Below are 21142 nucleotides of genomic sequence, written 5' to 3' on the forward strand. Positions count from 1 at the left end.
GTTACTTAACTAGTTATCCACTAAAATCATGAAGGATAGTTTCCACTCCCATTGAGGGTACACATTTTTTCAATCCCTTCAGGCTTTCATAAGACCCACTACTCAATATTTAAATACCTAGTTTGTTTCAGCCAGTATTAATGCCCTTATTTATGATCTTATTTGCTAATAGAGTAGAACTTCCTGCATGTGCCACAATGGAGACAATCTTCTTTTTCTGTGTGAAATGAGCAACATTAATTCTGATCATTTTCTGAATTAGCAGAGCTTTTCACGGGAGCATTATTTTTAAGTGCTGTTACCGGAATTACTCAGGAGAGCTTAGAGGTTTAAATTAGTGATGTTTAAATTAATTAAAGAGAACGGTCTGTGAATTTTCCTATCCAAGTTAAGATTCAAGATCTTGTTTGTGGTTTTGTTGTTTTGTTGTTGTTGTTGATGGCTTTTTTTTTTTTTTTTGTATACGTTTCCAGCAACAGGAAATTTGAAGAAAATCTGATTTCAGTGTTGTCTGCCACACAGGAGACTGCATTAACATTTCAATTAAAAATTACATGCAGACAATTGCTCATTTATCCTTATCCCATATACCTTAGCCTTATGTAGCTCAACATAGACCAGCTGAAATCAGTGGCACTGCAGTAACTTGTATGGGTAACATTGTAGCTCAGACATATTTGGTACTAATAAAAGGCAATGGGAAGTTTGGACACCCACCTTCTCTTCTGAGTGCTGCCCTCACTGTGCTGTATCTCCATGGGACAGAGCAGTAGAAGATGCACTTCATGGAGTAAATGCATGAGTGATAAGTCATTTAAAGATACATGAGTTAATACATGAGTAACTCAGCTTCCACTGACTTCAGCTGGATGTACTAAATGCCAGAATGTGAAGTACTGCATCTATTTTGAAACATTAATTGATTTACCTAAAGTTGTCTGGTGTGTCTGGATCCAACAGAAATCAGCATCCAGTCGATGGAAGACTTCTAGCATGATTGTGGACAAAGGTTTAGAGTACCCAGTGCTGTCAGTGCATAACAACCACAGTACCAGCTTTTTGAACATTTTCTCTGTTAAGAAAAAACTCTGGTTCCAGTAAGGATACTTATGCAGTCCCCACAGAGGCCAGGATCTGAGAATAGGCATAATCCCACTGAGCCATGTTAGCCCTGCTCTTGCCTTCTTTGCAGCTGGCCATAGCCCAGCCTTGGTTCAGTGCAGCTGTGTTCTGCTTCAGAGCTAAACTCAGGATATATGCAGGCAGCCTAGGCTACATTATGGTCTTATCAGCTTGGGCCGGTGCTGGCCAGGCAGCAAGACACATATAGGTTCTTCTCTAAGGAGAGTTGGGATATTGGCTAGGCTATCTCAGAGGGAGTTTAAGCCATGGGTGCTACACAAGGGAAGCCTTCAGCTCAAACACTCCTCAAAGGCTGTTCTTCAGACCTAGGCTTATCCAAATTCCTGCCTGAACACCATGGCAGACAACTACTGAACTGTTGGAAAAACGAAGTCCTGAGTTTAAAACACATCTCAGATAAGTTGCCCTCCAAACCAGTAACTGATCAAGAACTTACTGCCAGTCAGATGCCATGCCAGTTCATAGTAGTGGTTACATTGCTGGACAAGCATGAGATCAAACAGACTTCTAGTCAGAAGCAGCTGAGGAGGGCTATGACTACAGATGCGCTATGGATAGTGAGGTATTAGCTACAGAATTTTAGGGAAATATTTCCAGACATGATCTCATAAAATTAGGCTCTGAAATTTGCATGTAGCAAAAGTAGCCTTCTGAAAAGAATCAGCCCTCAGTCTAGGTCAAATCAGCTGGAGCTGACATTTATTGAAACAGCATTAATTGCTATACCTTCTGTCTCTCCCTCCCTCCCTCCTTCTCTCTGTCTCTAATAAACAAACCCTTTGAAAGAAAGAGAGGGTTTGAAAATTGTACTTTAGGGAAACTTGGATTGATAGAGGCTACCCACTAAAACTCATTTAAAAGAGATCCCAAAGGCTTTTTGTAGTGAAACCAATTACAAGCTCTTCCTAAGGAAAGGTGCTGGACCCCTGGGATGGCTGTTTATATATAAAGCATTTTCCATTCATAAGAAACCATTCCTCCTGAAGACATTGTTTTTTGCTTGCTGAGTTACATCTTTATTAATGGTAAACCCTTAGAAAATAATATATGAATGTAGAATATATTTGGATAGATTTGTATGGTGAACTAAAAATGGAGTGATCCTATTTTATGCAATCCAATCCCACTGCTTTGCTGCAAAGCTATTAGGTTTCTGATTGTGACAGTTTTAATGGTAAGATTCTGTCAGTTTGCAAGTTCAGGTTTCTTGCTCTCCTCCGATGAGAAAATCAGAATGAAAAGTGCTTGCTTTATTCAAAAAATTATTTCTACTTGCCAAAAATACCCCCTTACAGATGCTCTTATTCCTTTGAAATTTCTTTCAGGGGCTTGGCACATCTCATGAATAGGGAAAGCAATTTTAACATACATCTCCACCTTTAATTCAGCGCATCAGTTTTAGTGACAATCATTACAATTGAGTTGGCACGTCTATGAACCTGAGAGGTGTTGTCAGAAAGCGGAGAAGAGAGCACACAAGCTGAAGTCAGAGCATTTGTTCCTTGACAGTTCAAGCACGGTGGCAGCCAGATAGGGCTGAAAAAAAACGAGAAGGCACTATAGTTCCTCCTCGCTGATCTGAAGCCTGCAAACAGATACCAATTCAGACATAAATACTTGGAGCAGCCTGGTTTCCTGGGAGGTTGTTGTAAGAGTGAGGCATACCGAGCCCTTCTCCGAAGGTTTGTGTTTCATGACCCCATTTTGATGACTGATTGTTTCTAACATTCATTTTCTGCAAAGATTCTCTCCCAGAGAACCCATTTATATTAAGAACGACTTTTTTTTTTTTTTTTGGGGGGGGGGTCAGCCTGTAATTTATCTCTTTATTCTTACAGCTGGCAAAAAATAATGTGTAATGCTCGATCTGCCATTGAATTGTTACATTTTACATATATCAAGCAAGTTAAAACCTATCTGATATGCTCACTTTTTCAGGTTATTAATATATTTTACTTCATCTCTGTGCTTTTTCTTATTATATCTGAAAAAATGCTCAATGTTTTACAAAACTAGTACAAGCATAGCATCAGCCTATAAATTCTGACAGTCCTGAAAGGTTGAGTGTTAAGGGCTTTTCCCCATCAATCATTATTTCTGTAATAGCTGTACAGAAAAACAAAAAGTTCATGATAATTAGGGCAGTCACGAAAAAACAAATCCTCACAAATCAGTCATGCACAGTTAAGATAGAACATTTAATTCTGAGATTTGAGTATATAGTATAAAATATATTGTTTAAATAATTAATTTTCCCTCAGCCTGCCTCTTTTAAAATGAAACTTGAAAATTGCATTTCATGCAATAAGTTACTGAACATACAGAACTGAGCTGGCAGCCACCGATGTTAGGGATAATTATACCTCCCTTCATATAACTTAGCCTAGAACACCGTCAGGCATCTTGTCTCGTATCAGTATTAACAATTTCACAATAATGTCACCACTGGAAAATGCTGATCTTGAAATCTCAGTATTGGAAGCCCTGCAAATCCCACCTCCCACTTTTTTGTTTTTGTTAGAAATGCAAAGTTGTTGAATTTAAATGTTTTAAAAATGCAAGCTGTAATGTTTTTGTATGCAACCATTATAATAGTATAGCACTTCTTTCTTCTCTGCTATTGAGGTAACATGGGTGTTCAGGACTGGTCATTTTGTCTAGCTGGTATCCCAGTATCTGTTCTACTTGTGGTGCTATTTATAAGTAGCAATAGGGTCTTAAAAACCCTATCTCAAACAAATTTTCATGGAGAAAGAGTAAGAAAAGATGACTATAAGCCACCTGCATCTGCCCAATTCAGCCAGAGCATAGCTTTGACCTGTCTGGGAAGATGCATATTAAGACAGTGACCCAGCCAAAAATAGAGAGTTTTTTCTCTGTCATGAGTACTGAGGATGCTTGTTGTTAGCCCACAGGCTTCTGTTTGTTTGGATTTTGTGAATTCATTCCCTCCCATATCTGGTTTGTGAATGCAGGTGGTAGCATGTGGAGATCATTTGCCTGAACGCTGGCACCTTGCTGTACAGCTGCCTACATGCCAGCAAATCTCTGTGGCACAGGTCTTCTGCCAGGTGATTCAGTTTGGACCAGTGAGGACAGAGAAGAGTCCACTAAATAGCAACTGGTCTTCCTTCTGCAGTCTTAATTCTTTCTGCTAACCCCGTGTGGCTGTTAGTTACATTTACATTTTCAAAATACATCTCTAGATGTCTGGTGCCAAAAACAACTCAAAGCATCTATCCCAACATTAGTAAAATAGTATCTGCAGGGTGGGCATACAAGTAAGGTACCCATAAAAGTATATCTTGCAGCCCACCCAGCTGCGATGGGGAAAATGAGGGCACAGTAGCATGCCTCAAACATTAACAAACAAAAACTCTTGGCTGAAATCAGGACCTAAATCTACCATGGAGGATATCAAACAGCACCCCCCTTTACAAAGAGGGTACTATAGCACTGAGTCTCTGCTGGTCTCCAAAGGGGTGCAAGGACATGGATATGAAGGGCATTTCTAAGATCCCAAACAATTTAGAGCATACTAGGTTAAAGCTGACCAATTTCATTCTACTAGGAAGCTTACAGAAAAGAAAAACTTGTTTTATGTGTATTTGTATAATGTGTTTCCAATTGCTGTTCCATGTTCAAAAGGGGCTAGGCATTGCTCCAACTACACTGGCAGCCTCTGGCCCTGATGGTGATGGGTGGCACTAATGATTAATAATAAACGGCTATTCTAATTGCTCTAACATTAAGAAAAAGAATCTTTTTGAACTACAAATCTATACACAGTCCGCTTCTTAATACTTGCTCTTATGATTGGAAGATGATTATCTAGTATTCACAGGGATTATATTTAACGTTCATTTACTCCCAGACTGGTAACATAATCATAATAAAAACAGATTTATTGGTTTGTTTCTCCTTCTAGCCCAATTAGGTAAAGCACAGAATTTTATAGGATATTGAGGACACTGAAGCAGACGCTGAATAATAATGGCTAATCTCTGTTCATTGTGATATATCCCAGAACAACTGCAAATGATGGCCAAGCTCTGCTATCATCCCAGACAGCATGAAAATTAAAGATCTCTTCCAAGTGCCTCCTCTGCATTACAGACTCACTTCCATTTTCTAGTTAGTCCTTTTCTATCGTATGATAGAGAGGAAGGGGGACCTTCCTCTATCATGTAGTAGGTTGGGACCCCTGCAGAGGAGAAGACCCTATCTGGACTGTCCCAACACGTTCTAATAGGGCCAAAAAAAGACTGAGGCTGCAACTGGTAGTTCCAAGTGTTGATTCACTTGTGTTGATTGTATTGAAATGTAGGGTTTGAAAATATGCACTTTTAGGTGTATCTATCAAACAATGTTAATAATTAACAGAGTGTCTACAGATAGCACAACACATTGTATGTTAGCTAAGGGAAATTCTCTGTCCTTTAGGAAAAATAGTCAAAATGCAACAATCCTTGTTAAATTGTGGTGCAGTCACAATCCTTTAGCAGCCCTTTTGGGCTTCATGTCATGTGAAACATTACAGCACTATGTATTGCTCCTCAGGTCATACATTTGTCCCAGATGAGTGCATCACAGAGCTAGTATTTCTAAAATATCCCCTCTTCTGTCCAACAGTGTTTTTCTTGTCCCACAACCTCCTGGTTTCCCATTCCCAAAAACCTGAAAAAAAAATAATAGAATCCAGTGAATGCCACCACTTATCTTACAAGAAGTTACAAGAAGTAGTAAGATATGGCAACTACAGTGTTGTATTTTAAAGAGAGTTACACATGGTAGACTTCTTTTTCTTTTTTCTTTTTTTTTTTTTTTTTTTTTTTTTAACATTCCTTGCTGCTTCTTGGAGTGTGTTAGACAACTCCAAAAATAGGTATGATTTTAATTGCCAGGCATTTGTAAAGGAGCCTGTATATGAATGCCAAAGAGATTTGAAGCTGAGATTTTTGAAAAAAAAAAAAAAATTTAGCTGGAGGAGTTCCTTTTCCTTCATCCCACATGTTGTCTGCAGGGATGTGAGGAGAAAGCATTTGTCCATGAATGCTGCAATACAGCCATGCCAGCAATCTGTGGCAAAGATTATAGAAACAGAATCACAGAATTGTTTGTGTTGGAAGGGACCTAAAAGATCACCTCGTTCCAAACCCTCTGTCATGGTCAGGGACACCTTGAACTAGAACAGGTTGCTCAACACCCCATCCAACCTGGTCTTGAAAACCTCCAGGGTTAGGGCATCCACAGCTTCTCTGGGGAACCTGTACCTGTGCCTCAACACTCTCACAGTGAAGAATTTATTCTGGATATCTAATCTAAATCTACCCTCTTTCAGTTTAAAGCCATTATCCCTTATCCTGTCACTACATGCCCTTGTAAAAAGTCCCTCTCCAGCTTTCTCGCAGGCCCCCTTTAGGTATTGGAAGTCTGCTGTAAGGTTTCCCTGGAGCCTTCTCTTCTGCAGGCTGAACAACCCCAATTCCTTCAGCCTGTCTTCATAGGAGAGGTGCTCTAGCTCCTCGTCATCCTTTTTTTCTCAATTCTGAAAATGTAGGGAATTGCTGCCACAGGAAAACAAAACAAAACAAAACAAAACAAAACAAACAAACAAACAAAAAACAACAGACAAAACCCATGTAAAATGTGTTTCCAATAACATGTATGAAGTACATGTATATGATATTTCTTAGGTATTTATTGCGACAGTTTTCAAACTCTGCTCTCTTGAAATCATTTTAGCCTTAATAAGTACATTAGAAGACTGGTACTTTGTTGATCTGTAATGACCAAAAAATGTTTAGTTTGTTACTGAATTACATCTTTCTTAATCGATAACAATTACATTTACTTAGGTATGTAATCTGCTTTCTTTGACACACGTCAGAATACTTCATACAGGATGACAGCGTGCAATTCGTCATCACACCTCATCATGTCAGATGGCTCACATTGTGCTAATTCCATTATCAGTAGATACATAAAACCAAATTTGATGTAATTACAATTGTTTACTGTACTATCTTTGAACATTATTTTTACCCCTTAGGATGCCAGCCAATACTGTAATACAGTTTTTGCTTAATTTGGCAAGGCAATTATGTCTAATTAGGAACTCTCATCTTTTCTTTCTGTAGTTAGTTTTCAAAGGAAAAGATGTTTTGTGCAATTTGAATACAGTTTGCAAAATCTGAAAACATCCACATGCATTTTTGCTTGTCTTTGAGCCTGGCAACAGTTGAGATATTGAATTTTATTAAATTGTCCAAACAAACCATTACTCTTGTACTGGTGGTGTTGTGTGCCAAATAGTAGCCCGGAGCAGAGCTGCTTGGCTCTGTTAAAGCCCTGAACTAATAGGTTCATAATGAAAGCAACAATTCAAACTAAACTGTAAGAAGCATGGAAGTGCCTGTGCAGCTCTCACAGAAACGAGTATGTTGTTTCATTACAGTTCTGTGGTAAGAGGCCACATTTTTATTCACCCTTGAAAACATGCACAAGATTGGCACACACTGTCACCATGAGGAGAACTCTCACCACAATTAGGGAGTGCTCATGAATATAAAGGACAGGGAAAAATGGAATAGGATGAAAATCACTCCTTGACATTAGGGTGAGGAAGAGATCAAGATATCATTTCAGTTCTGTCTTGAAGGCTTAAATGAAAGAAAATTGTACAGGTCTGTGCCAGCTTTCTGCATTAGTGTGGATGCTATTCCAAAATGTAATTCTGTATTGCATACCCAACAGGAAACAGTCATATGCTGCTTCAAAAACCTGCATCTTTGTAGGTCAGATACAGATACATGTCTTGCCTCAATGGTGACTAATAAGAACTTCAAATTCAGTTCTGTGTTTGTTTGTTTGTTTGTTTTTTTTGTTTGTTTGTTTGTTTTAGTACACAGTTCTAGATTTCCAGATGAATTAAAATATCAATTTATGGCCTGTTTTTACAGAATCATACTATTTGTGAGATCATGACCTTCTGAACACATATGTATACAGTGATATTATCATCCTGATAACCTGATTTCAACCACTCAGCTCCCTCAAATTCACTTTTGTGTTTAATTTCATAATGCCTCTGTATGATCTAGAGAATGGTAATATTTTTCCTATGATAGAAAATTGAAGTACAGCTGACTCTCCAAGTTCCCTTGCCTGTTCTCCTTGACTTTTGAAATTGATCTGTCCTTCATTTTACACAAATAATGCTATTTCAGAAATGTCTCATTAATATAATCAATGATGAAGTTGATATTTTTTCCTTCAGCACTGTAGCATCCATATATAAGATCTGTTGTTACTGTGCTCATGCTGAGTTACTGTAAGCACAAACAATGCATCATCACCGGGCAATAATTTTGCCAGATGAAGGCTGCGACTTTGCCCTCTGAGGGCTGTCTGTAAGCAGATAATACTGTTGAACTAGACAGAAGGATTTACAATGAACCTCTTTTTAATTATCATGCGTAACTCTGGGGAGCTTTTCAAAATGGTCCCTCTTTGGTAATTTTAATATGTTTCTAAAAGATTTTAAGTGATGTAAGTCCAGAGGTAGAATAATATGTATTGCTATTTTTAAATGCTAGTGTAAAACCCCAGCTGCACAGCTTTGTCTGTATTCATATTTTATTAATCAGTCCATTTTAATGTCCTCACTTTTCTCTCTCTCTCATTCTCCTACTGCTCAGCTGCTTTCCAGAGACCATTTTAAAATTAATTCTGATGATTTTAGGCATTTCTAATATGACTATGATCACAAGACTGTGAACCAGTACTGGGAGCATTATTATTTGGGAACCTTGTCTCATTGTTTCCTCCAAGCTGACAAGTCAGGCCAAATCCTTGGTCTAATTCTGTTTACTTATTTATAATTTAAATTAATTTAAATTAATATATGACAGGATAATTGGCTTACTTAAGATATAATAAAATAGAGAGGGTCTAAGCTCCAGCTGTTTTCCAGAGAGAGAGATGACATAGATCATTTGTACCTCTAGCAATAAACCCTGCAACCAGACAATCCATGAACCATGATGAAACATGATGTATTTGCTTTGGTCTGTTGGTCATCTGGGGCAATTACTCCCCTGTGATCAGTGGTCAGTTCTGACTAACAGGTTTGGATACTCCACACTGAGCCTGGAAGTGTTCTTGGCAGACCACCGATTTTAAGTGGGTCTAATGTTCATTGAGGTTAAACACTCTCTGGTTGACAGCCACAAGTGCCTTTTAGCACAACAGTTAACAAGACCTCAAACTGTAATGTGTGCACTCAGCTAGTTAAGAGCAAAGAGTCTGATTTTATTGACAGATGGAAGACAGGAGGCAATTACATTTCAAACACTTCTGCTTACTTGATCCTCTTTCTTCTTGTTCTTCTTGGTCTTCTTCATCTTCTTCTTGGTCTTCGTCTTCTTCTTCAGCTTTGGCAATTTACCTAAGATCAGTGCCTTGTAACAGAAATTCCCTTACTGGGCTTCTCTGGGGAAAGTCATACTTAACTCCTTTCCTAAAAGCATGGTGACAGAGTTCACGCTTTTCATTTTCCCAGGACCTCTGTTTCTTTTGTGGTGCTGCTCTATCCAGATTGTACTAGCAAATCTTAATTCAACAGGGGGCTCCCGTTAAACTTTCTTCCATGGAATTTTTCTAAATCAGAGGATGTTGAAGAATATTTATGAGAACCACAGACTATGTAAAATCTCTGTCAGCTTTTTATCAGAGCTTAGTTTTCAAGTGGGAAAAAAATGCATGTCTTCTTAGGGTTTCAGTCTTTGTTTTCCCTAATATCCAACACTGAAGAACAGTAATATCAAGGAATGTCTGATAGCTGATATCTGACATGTGAAAAGAAGGAAATCTTCACACATAGGATACATATGGTACTATCAGGTCACCTTCCCCATCATACCTGTTATTGCACCATAAGATATATTTCCATTCTATTATTACTGGATTTTGAATAAATGCAAGACAATTTCATGGAAGATGAAAGCACATTTTTTTAACAAACTGCTTGGGGGGGAGAAAAAAAGTGATCTTACAGTAACAGAAGCTTTTATATAGCACTCTTCATCTGGTGAGCAAGAATTACTTTAAAAGTAAATTGCATATACCTTCCTATTTTATCTAGATGGAAACTAAGTGACTGAGCATGAGGGATCATTGAACTTACATATTTTGTTTTACTAGTTTGTCCTTATGAATTGCTAAAGTGTCAGTCAGCAAAAGACACACACTTAACTTTAAATCCTTTAAAAGGCTCAACTGAAGTCAACGGCAGTACTCTTGGTACGTAATATTGAGGAGATGTGAAAATATCTGCAGGATCAGGAATTTAGGTTGGCAGCTTCCCTGGGACACAGCATGCTTCTCTTTCTATTAATTTAAAATATCTTAAGATAAAATATGCATGTTCAGTAAATACACACAGTATCTCAATGAATTTGGCTAACAGTTTTCTACATAACATTAATAGGCATAATTTTAAAAAATCAACCTGAAATATCAAGTTGATTATTTTGAAAGACTTAATATAGTATATCCTGGGATATGAGAGCATGAGAGTTCTTACAGAACAATCAAGTTTTTGCAGCACTCTTACATAAACATAACTTTCTTACATAAAGTAACAAATATCTTCACTGCCCCCTGAACAGTGTCTCAGATGTCAAGTCTAGAAAGAATACCTTACAGGCTATTGTTAGTTATTGTAGAATAGTGCTGGTTGCTTCTTATATGTCTCATCATAAACAATGATGGGACATCATTTATGCTAACTTTTTTTTTCCATCTAGCTATTAAAAATGACAGACAGAATTATGCAACAGAGGATTTGTTTGGGAAATCTCATTTACAGTCTGGACATATACTCAAGTAGACAAACCCATTTCTTAAATACATCTGTATTTTAAGAGAAACCTGTGATAAATCTAAATGAAGAATATCTTGATGAGCTGAGGCTATAACGTGTCCTTGCCTCTTACCCTCCAGCAATGAAAGGCATCCATGATCTCATGATGATGAGCATTATATGAAGCTATACTTATTGTGTTTTTCCTGGCTGCCAGGTGTAAACATTTTGGCGATCTATAACACCATCATTTATTCATTTTGTTTATGGATAAATTGCAGTGTCACACTCTTAATTATACTTATTTGTGATTAATACAACAGTCTCATTTTATAAATATATTATTCAGAAATAATAAGTCATGGAGATGTACTGGCATGATATATGTAAATGTGCTTTCTATCCTGTTTCACCAGTCTGAGGTGGTTTTCTTTCATTTCTTTCTCTGACTGTCTGGATAAGAGGTTTAAAACAAGTTATCACTAGTTGTGTTAGCACATACAGGAACAGATAAGTTATGTTTATTCAATTATATTTTGTGGCTTTTTGTTTGTTTGTTTGTTTGTTTGTTGTTTTAATTTTGGCATGAGTTGGTTTGTTTTTTAATTCTTTGTAGATCTGTCTGCCCCCGACCAGTTGTACTAGAGTCTGTTTGGCACTTGTGACTCATGGTGTGAACACCTGCTTCCTGGTATTCCTGGGGGCATTGGAAAAGTCAGGGCTGTTACTGTGTTATATACAGCTTTATATTCCCTCACAATTTAAAGCCAAGAAAGATCATCAGATTGTCTAGTCTCATGTCCTTTGTGCCAGTGGCTATTAAATGTTGCATGTATACCTCAAGGTTGAGACAGGTACTTCATTAGCCCATTATATTTTAGTCGTTGAGAAAGCAAACTGTTTTGTGTCTAGCCGTATCTGAGACCCCTGCAATATTTGAGAACTGATTAGGCCTTACATGCCCAGAGACAATCCACTCAAAAATCTACCACACTTGCCAATGTGAGCTAGAAAAATCTAAAATCTCTACTGCTCTTTGGCTTGGTTAAATTCAGACCCAAGCATCAGATGTCTAAAATAATTTTCTGCATTGGTTTACTCTCTTCCTGGCTACAGCAAAATGAAAAATCCATGCTTCAACGGAAGGTAAAAACTTGTACTGCAGAATATATCAGGACAAATATCCGCTGGGAGGAGTCGGGCAGGGATTCTTCCTCACCTCTGTAGGCAGCCAACTGGGGCCCTCGAGTAAGGAATTTGATTATACTCATTACCTTAATGCCAACCTGCAAATGTCTGAGTGGGCAGGGTGTAATTCAAGCCATCTTGTTCCAACCATAATGGAAGAAGTTGCACAGATGCGTCATTCTAATGGATGTTGGGCTCAGGGGATCACCAGGGGATCTAGCCTGACGTGACCCTTTCCCTCCCTGTTTGAAGCTGCTCTGGCCATTAGAAGATCTAGAAACTGAAATAAAGCCCATATTTAAGACAACCAGTTTTTAGGACAATATCAAGCGATGGTTAAGTGTACCACCTCCCTTTGTAAACTCTTGGAGTTTAATTACCTTTACTGCTAGGAAATTGCATCTGATTTCAAGGTTGATTGCATCTAACCTTAAACTTCCAGTCACTGGATTTAGTTGTACTTCTGTCAGCAAGACTGAAACAGCTCACTGCTGTTATCTTTTCCATGTATCCTCTCAACCTTTTCTTGAGTAAGTGAAATATGTCCAGCTCTTTAAGTCTGCCATCTCAAGATGTGTGCTTGACTTGCAAACTATTTGGATTTTCTCCAATATTTTCTCGTCTTCTTTAAAGTGCAAGCACCAGAACTGTGCTTGATATTTTGGAAACATGCAAGGACTGTGCTGAGTCCTTCTCACAGCATTGCACTGAGATCTCATGTTGGGGTGATTATTCAGGGCAATCACTTTTTTGTCATTCCCCAAGTCTCTGCTTTCTGAGACAGTGCCCGTTCCTACAAGCCTTTGGTTCCCAGAGGTATTAATTTGCATTTGACTGCATTAAAATGAATTTAGTGTGCAGCTTGTTGGACAGTGATCATTTAGCCAAATCAAATCACTGCAGAAGTAATATATCTTCTTTATTTACTGTGCTAAAATACATTGTGTCATATGCAAGCCTTAAAAGCAAAGATTTTATCTCATGGCCTGGACTGCTGAAAACAATAGAAAAATGTATTAGATGAAGACTGTTTCTGACTGCTGAGAAAGCTCCCTGCATTGAATGAAACCTCCCCATTAAAAGACTACATTTTGAAATTTGTCAGTGAGATTCTTCTTAATCCTCGTAATGTGTGACCTGCTAATTCCATGTAATGCGGGACTGGAAATCAAAATGTCATGTGGTATTAAGCCAACTGCCTTGCAAAAATCCAAGTCTGCCCTATCAATACAGCTGCTTTTCTCATGCAGACCTGCAATCGTTTATATAGATCTTCTACATAACTAAAACCTCCGCAACTATGTCTGACAAGATCTAACTTCTACTAACCCATTTTGACTAGCATTAAACATCTGTACTATCCACTTCTTTTTCTAATAGTGCCCTAGAAATGCATACTATTTTGTGAGCAACCCAAAAGACCAATTTCAAGCAATGGATGGCTCATAGCAGAAAATTGTACTTCACCACTTATAATTTTCTCTAAATCAGAGCTAGGTGGGGTATGAACTGAACTGGCTGAGCTTTTTTACAACTGCTGTTTCTCCTTCAGAGCTAATGAAATATTGACAATCTAAGGATTTTCTGTTATTTAAAACAGGGAAAGGGGAGTATATGCACAACTAGCAAGATGTTTCAAATTGACAGAACTAGCCAAATACAGGAAAGCAGAAGCTACTGGTACTTCTTGAAAAGATTGTTTCAGGCCCAATCATCAAATCCATGTAAGAGTAGCAGTGCTTAGGAAACAAGATGGACTCTGGAATGATGCACATTTCTAGGACAGGTATTAAGGAAGATTAAATGATGCAAAGGATTTGTGCTGGCTGTCTGCAAAGAACACTTTTCTCCATTATTAATCTTCTTGGGGCAAAACCTCGACATGTACATGTATAAATGCAGTGGTGGTGCCTGTGGGCTAAGAGGAGTAAGGAGATTGTTGGCATCACTGACCTAAAGAGACAGCAGAAGCAGATAGCCAGTTTAAGAATATGGCTATAGTGTGAACACTAGAGTCTGTGTTGCTTTCAGTATTCCCAGAACACAACATTTCACGCTTTTTGCTGCTGTTATGGCTCAGTGCAGACTGCTGCTCTGGGCCCTGCCTGTGTGCTCCTTTTGAGCATGGAGCAATCCCAGGAATGTGCTGCTGATATATGTCTTTGCACTGTCCTCTACAAAAATTGACACTCTTGCCCACGAACAGAATAAATACCCCCTCTAAAATCCACATGCTGAGGGTAAGACAGTTGTGAGATTTAGTTCTTGGCATTATCTACATCTAGAATATGGATTTCAAGCATTGTTGGTTATGAAAAGAATTAATCCTCTAGTGAAAGGAATATTAGTTAATGGACAAGGAGAAGGTCATTCGATTTATCTCAGCACTGGAAGAAGCAGTGTTCTTAGCTGATTGTTGCACAAGGTTATGAATTCCTGGGAAACTTAAAGGACTTATAGTATTGGATCATCCTTTAATTCAGCCACTGAAATGTTTCATGAATGTTTATAAATTTTTAAGGATGCAATCCCGCAATGTCTTATTTGTATGAGTAAGTCTTAATCACAAAGAGTCTCAATGAATTATATTGGTTTATTAGCATCAGAAAAAAATAATTTTATATGTTTGATTGTACTGGGTCCTTATGTGTTTATAAACACTGAGCAAAATTATTTTATGGGGAAAGTTTAATAACCATATGGCATCACCTCTTATTTTATGCTCCTTAATTTTCATTTATGTGGAGAAGTCAGCAAGTGTTAGCAGCTCCTTTCTTATCCGAGGGCAGTCGAGTGACCTTCTCCTTCTCCATTAGACTTATATTCCCTCTTTACAGAGGATTAATCCATTCACTTTTAGTTATCATGTAAAATGGATGTGTGAGCCAATAAGATAATGAGTAAATCTGCTACTGGGTCTGTTCATGGAACATATTCTCAAGAGTTAAGAAGTTTCTTGCACCTAGAATAATAACACATTCTTTCTACTGTACACGCAGCCAAGTGAGGGGGAGCATGACATCAGCTATATTTCAGTTCTTAAAAATCTCCGACATCTTTAACTGTAAGTAGCTGTGCATCCCTTCACAGTAATTTTCTCAAGAAAAATGACGTTCTGCTCCTTCACTAAGGTATCCTAAACACCCATTAATTTCAGCTGAAGTTATAGATGCTCAGCTGCTCTCAGGAATGAATCTTAGAATACAAACTGGCAAACCAGCTACTCATGTGCAGCTAGTCATAAAACTTTTTTGTTGTTGTTGTTTATGAGCTGCAATTTCAACAACAAAAAATAAATATTTCTGTCCTTTGTGAGGTTCTTTTTTTTTCTTAACACAAGCAATCACATGTAAGTCAATAGGCTGAATAATATCATGGCTAATGTAAAGTCATGCAAGCTGGAACTGTCTCCCCTTATGTTGTTGTGATATTTAACCATATAAATGGTTCTGCAAAATACAACTGGAGAGTCAATTTTAAAGGGAAATAACCACATGGAAGACATGGCTTTTTTATCTAATCAAACCAACCTTCCTTCCTTCCTTCCTTCCTTCCTTCCTTCCTTCTCTCTCTCTCTCTCTCTCTCTCTCTCTCTCTATTCCTTTCTTTTCTTCTGTGGAGCCAAATGAAAAGCAGATCTTCTGATCTTCTTTTCCATTTAAAAAAGTACTTAACAGCAGCAAGTCACTCCAAGAAGGCTTGCAGGCTTGCAATGCTTCTGACATAAATATTACCACTGTGGGTATGAACAACCAAATACATCCATCCTGGGTGCTGTACCCTGCTGCCAGAAGCTTATATTCTGAACAGGGAAAATATAAACACAAGCTGAATAAATGGTTCCTGCACATTAAATTTTGGGTTTGCAGCAATGATTAATGTTTTTCTACTGAATTAAAATGAATCTAAGTCCATTTCTGCCATAGGAATAAAACTCACAAAGCCTGAGAATCATTTCCCATTGCATATAATCCAGGGCTGGCAGTCCAATCCTGGCTCCTTCTGGTCACTGATTTTGTAGGACAATGCAACCCATTATAAGAAGGAATGTAAGCTTATGTAGTGAGTTTTTAAACTGGTTATGTCTTCAAAGCTGGGTTGAGTCAGTCACTGAGCGTGAGGAATGTGTAAGAAACTGGCAAAAGTGATTTTATCAACTTTCGTCATATTTGTTATTTCCTCTTACACTAATAAGAATGTAAAGTGATAGGCATACACAAAAATGTTAATGAGTCAATATGCAAATATTCATAAGAGCAAGAAAGGGGGGTTGATGTAATACAAAGGTCTGGTCCTATGTTATCTTGCTAATATGATTCTGACAGATTATTCAAGAGGGTAAGTATATACTTGGTTAGAGACTCCCTGGGCTGATTCTAAGTGATGGAGAATGGCATTTAGCTGTGTATTAATTGCATGTTTTTCCTTCTTACCACCTGAGAAAGACCACCTATCCATGGGCATGACAGCACTGCTTCTGACCCAGCAGTTTCTTTTTTAAATGGCCTATATGGATAGCACAGTTTTGCATAGTTAGAGGCAAAAAAAAAAAAAAAAACTCCCAAGGAAATCCAAGCCATTTCATTTTCTGTTCTATATAGCAACTTAGAAGGTTTTCACCTAAAGCAAATAAGTAAGATAGCGAGCGGAGATGAATCTTTCCAAATCCCTTCTACTGAAGCGCTCTCAGCTGGAGACAGACAACAGAGACTTTTGCTGCACGGGGTAAATAGGAAGTTTATTTTGGAGAGAGTGTAGAAAATTGCCAAAGTACATTTGAGTGAGAGAGGGTGATGCTGCTTCAAGCCTGTATTTCCAAAGTCCATTTCACAAGAACCTCTCTGGGTTAGAGGAGAAAGCCACCCTAGCAGGAGTCGTGGTGCCATCCAGGTAGGGTTTCTACGCGAGGCTGCTCCAAGGGGCTCACCTCTTCCAGCCACAACTCCGCGGTGCGGCAGCAAGTTTGCAAAACCCAGTTACCTTCTGCTGGCAGAAACACTTGTGCCTTTTTTTTTTATTTATTTAGTATTACCTTCGGGGCGGCAAACCGAGGAACCTACAGCTGCGATGAGGTGGCGGGGCGCGCAGCAGGGGCACGGCTGCGCCCCTCGGGGCCGCGCTCTGCCCCCGCACCCCTGCCGCCGGGGGGAGCCAGCACCGGGAGGGGAGGGGACGCTCCCCGCCGGCACCCCCGCTCCGGGGGAGCATCTCCCCTCGGGGGAGCATCCCCCCGCCGTGCCTGTGGCAGCGGGAGGGGAGTCTCCTCCTTCCTCCCTCCCACCCTCTGCTCTCTCCTCCCTCCCCGCCTGCCTGCAGCCGCAGCGCAGGGGCAGGAGGGAGCGGCGGCGGCGCAGGCAGAGCCGCCCGGCGGAGGCAGGAGGGCGGCCGGGCGGTGGCTGCGCCCCGGCCCCCCCCGGCCCCGGCCCCGGCCCCGGCCCCACCGCCCCCGGCCGTGCCGCCGGCAGGCTCCGCCCGTCGCTCCCATGGCGCGGCGGCTCCGCGCCAGGTGAGGCTGCGCTGCCTGTTGCGCCGGGCCGTGCCGAGCCGTGCCGAGCCGTGCCAAGCCGTGCTAAGCCGTGCCGAGCCGTGCCGAGCCGCCGGGGGCGGCACACCGCGAAGTTTTGCGGGGAGGCGCCGCTCCGCGATGTAAGTTGCGGGGTCGTGCGACGTGGGGGGGGAGGCGGCGGAGCCGGGAGGAAACTCGACGGGGAGGGAGAGAGGGAGGCGAGCAGCGCCGTGCCGAGCCGTGCCGTGCCGTGCCGTGCCGTGCCGAGCCGGACACGGATCAGCCAGGGCCCCCGGAGATGCTCCCGGTACAGCCGGGGCTGGGGCTGCGCCGAGGCGGCGGGGGAAGGAGGGGAGAAGGGGCGGGGAGGCTGCGGGGAGGGGGCTGCCACCCCCTGCTCGGCACCGAGCGAGGGGCTGAGCCTCGCGACCCCGATGCCAAAAAGCGGAGCAAAAAGCGCCCCTCTCTCTCCGTGCCCGCCTTGCCGGGAGGGCGCCGTTTGCTCTGCCCTGGGGTTTTTCCACTTTGACACCTCCCAGGACCAGTTGCTGCCGGGTGGCGGTGGTGATGGGGAGGAGAGGGCAGCTCCCTCTGAACGCGAGCAACAAATGGCAGCCGGGCTGCAGGGGCAGCGGCGGCGCTCGCTGCGCCCAGGTGAGCCGCACCGCCTGGCCCCGCAGCCCGGGGAGGCACCGGGGGGCAGCTGCAGCCCCCCCGGGTACAGCCCTGCGGCCCCCGGCCCGCTGATTTGGGGTCCCGCGGGGATGGGGGGCTCCGCAGGGGGTGGGAGCCCCCAGCAGGGCACGGCCGCGACCCTAAAGCCGGCGTGGGAATGCCCCGGTGCTTGCGGTGGGGATTTGGGGTGTGTGTGCGAGAGGGCTGGGAACAGCAGGCTCTTCCCTCGCCTTCATGGCAATGCACACGGCCAGAATTTCCCCTCCCCAGAAATTTGGAAAATGCCTCAGATGTGCCAGCAGGAATTTTTCTTTCCTTCCCGGCTTCTTCCTTTTAAAATTTTTAAGATTTTTAGAGCTCCCGTTAGGAAATGGCAAAGCCGTTCAGGCTGCAGGTTATCACCCGGTCTTTCTGAATGTCCCTAGAGAGCAGAAATGCTGTGACAGCGAAATGAAAAGAGCCAAATAACTTGAAAAGCGTGGATAAACCAACTATTTCCAGAGTCAGAATGAAAGCCAGGCAAACAGCGTTTTAGTGCTTGCTTCAAAGAAGCGAGCCCAGAGGTATTTACATATCTATGAAAATGACAAAATAAGCTAATGCTTTTGAAGCGATTGTAATTATTTAAAAAAATAATAAACATGAGAAAATGTTACAGATTTGTTAAGGGAAGGAAAATGAGTACTTTTAGAGGGTAGTCTTTTCTGAATACTGAGAAATAACTGTGAACAACTTCTTGTGGTAATCTGTCTGCCAATTTGTACATTTCAATTGCAAGGTGTGTGTCATGCCCCTCTGCGAGCAGTAACTTGAAGGCTTTCATACAGAAAACCACAGTGTTCATATGGCTTGTGTTTTTAGTATTTTGCTCAGTGACTTAATTAAAAGGACAGGCACACAATGGGTTTCTAGTTTGATTTAGAGGGAAAGAACAAAGTAATTAAGCCGTAGAATAAACTCGTTTGCAAAATCTATGCTGCGTTCAGAGTCTGATTTTCTAGTTTAGTTTCTGTATCTTGCTTGGAATTAACGATACCAGCGTGATTGCTTAGCTGATTCCGCAGCCCTGATTTGTGCGAGTTGCCATGGGTTTCTATGGGATTACTCCTACAGGTAATCCTCTGATGACTCAAGCCAGCGGGACTGGGCCCGTATTCAGATAGTTCCAGCATAGGTGCTGTGTGGGGACGTGCCTCTTGCTGCTGATGGGAGGGCTTTGGCTCCAGTAGAAGGGTCTGGGGTTAAGTCCAGATCTGTCACATTTATCCAGCTGTTGCTGGTTGGGTCACAGCCCTGATCTCGCTTTCTCTGAGGTTTGCTGTGAAAGCGGTGCTGACTGTGGTCTGCGAAAGGCGATCTCCTGTGGATGGTTGTCGTTTTCCATTGACCCGTGGTGAGTTTAAACTGCTCAGCATCTTGGAGATCAGGGCCTGAGTGAATGAGAAGAAGGACTGTAGCTGCTATGATTGAGAATCAGTGTGTTTTGGCTCAAACAAGAGATCAAAATCAAAATACAAATATCATTTAATAGGCATATGTGTTTGTACTCTGGATCCAATCCAGAGTACTAGTAAGTCATGTGCTAGTAAAGTATGTGAGAGCTTTGCTACAGATAAAAACAATAGCAAGATGTTTAAGGATACATTTGTGGTTTGTCTCTGCCATGTGCTTTACAGGGTCCTTATTTAAAATCTTTTAGAAGATGGGAATCTTTTCCTGCTCATGCTGAAGCCACGTTAGAACCTGGTAACTTCAGAGCAAACACATCATAAGGCAACTCAGGAAATAATCACCGATCAGTAGAATTGAAACTTAAGAAATTAGCCTTATTTAAAGTGCAAACTTGGGTGTCTAAACCTAGAGAAAATGTATTTTTCTGTTACAGAGTCAACTTTAGATGTTAATTCAAATATTAAGGCGCCTCTAAGTCTTGCTTTTAAGGAATTTCCTGTTTCTTCAGTAGTAATATCTATATGAGTGTAACACAAGGGATTCTTTCACTGGCAGGAAGGTGTCAAACCCTTTAATGAAATGAATAATTTAAGAAGCAGGAAAATGTGCAGGAATATGTGTTGTTACCATTCCAGTTAATTAGAAGGCGGACTAAGGAAGCAGCTTTTCCTCAGCGTAGAATATTGTATTTGCGATCACTTACAGGATTTAAATATAAGTACGGTCCTTGTTGTCATCTGTATGAGTGGTCTTTGTATCAGTCCTGGTTTGAAAATGCGGATTAAGTTAGTGTTATGTGGCTAGCAAAATAATCTGCGGTTTTGCTTCATCCAGTACATTTTTTTAGTATAGGTAAAGAAAAATCTTACAAAGCTATGAAATTCAGAAACTTATAATGCTAAAGAGAACCTTATTTTAAAAGGATGATGTTTTGAGCCAAGAATAAATTATTGGAGTTCATGGAACACATAGCATTTACCTTGGCTTGTTTGACCAACTCTTTTTAAATATTGGCTTATTTACTAAAAGTAACCTCCTGCAAGTGCAGGCTTGGTTGAATTCTTCAGTGCTGGTAAGAATCAAAAGTTAATACATCTACAGAAACTCCAAACAGTAAGAATATAAGAATTTCTCAGCACACTCAGTAAGTATTTTTAAATGGTTTTCTCTCTGAAGCACATGCATGAACAAGGTTGCCATCTCCTCTTAAATCCAACGTGGTGTAGGTGAGATAGCATTACATTCAGAAGTCTTCTGATCTGGAGAATTTAATCTCTGCTGTTAGTTTTAATCCAACACCTTTCCTAAAGAGG

General features: G+C 40.8%; 1 protein-coding gene across 3 annotated transcripts in view; it reads left to right on the forward strand.

Annotated features, from left to right (window-relative positions):
• Window positions 1–17504: 17504 nt before the first annotated feature.
• Window positions 17505–21142, forward strand: part of LRRC3B (leucine rich repeat containing 3B) — a 46572-nt gene continuing 42934 nt past the window's right edge. For 2 of the 3 annotated variants that reach the window (XM_068674411.1, XM_068674409.1), the window contains exon 1: window positions 17505–17842. The gene's annotated coding sequence lies outside the window, so the exon portion shown is untranslated. Of the gene's footprint in view, window positions 17843–19647; window positions 19771–21142 lie in introns of those variants that run through there. The other variant, XM_068674412.1, reaches the window with a different exon arrangement.

Source organism: Anas acuta, chromosome 2, assembly GCF_963932015.1.
Source record: "Anas acuta chromosome 2, bAnaAcu1.1, whole genome shotgun sequence".
NCBI lineage: Eukaryota > Metazoa > Chordata > Aves > Anseriformes > Anatidae > Anas > Anas acuta.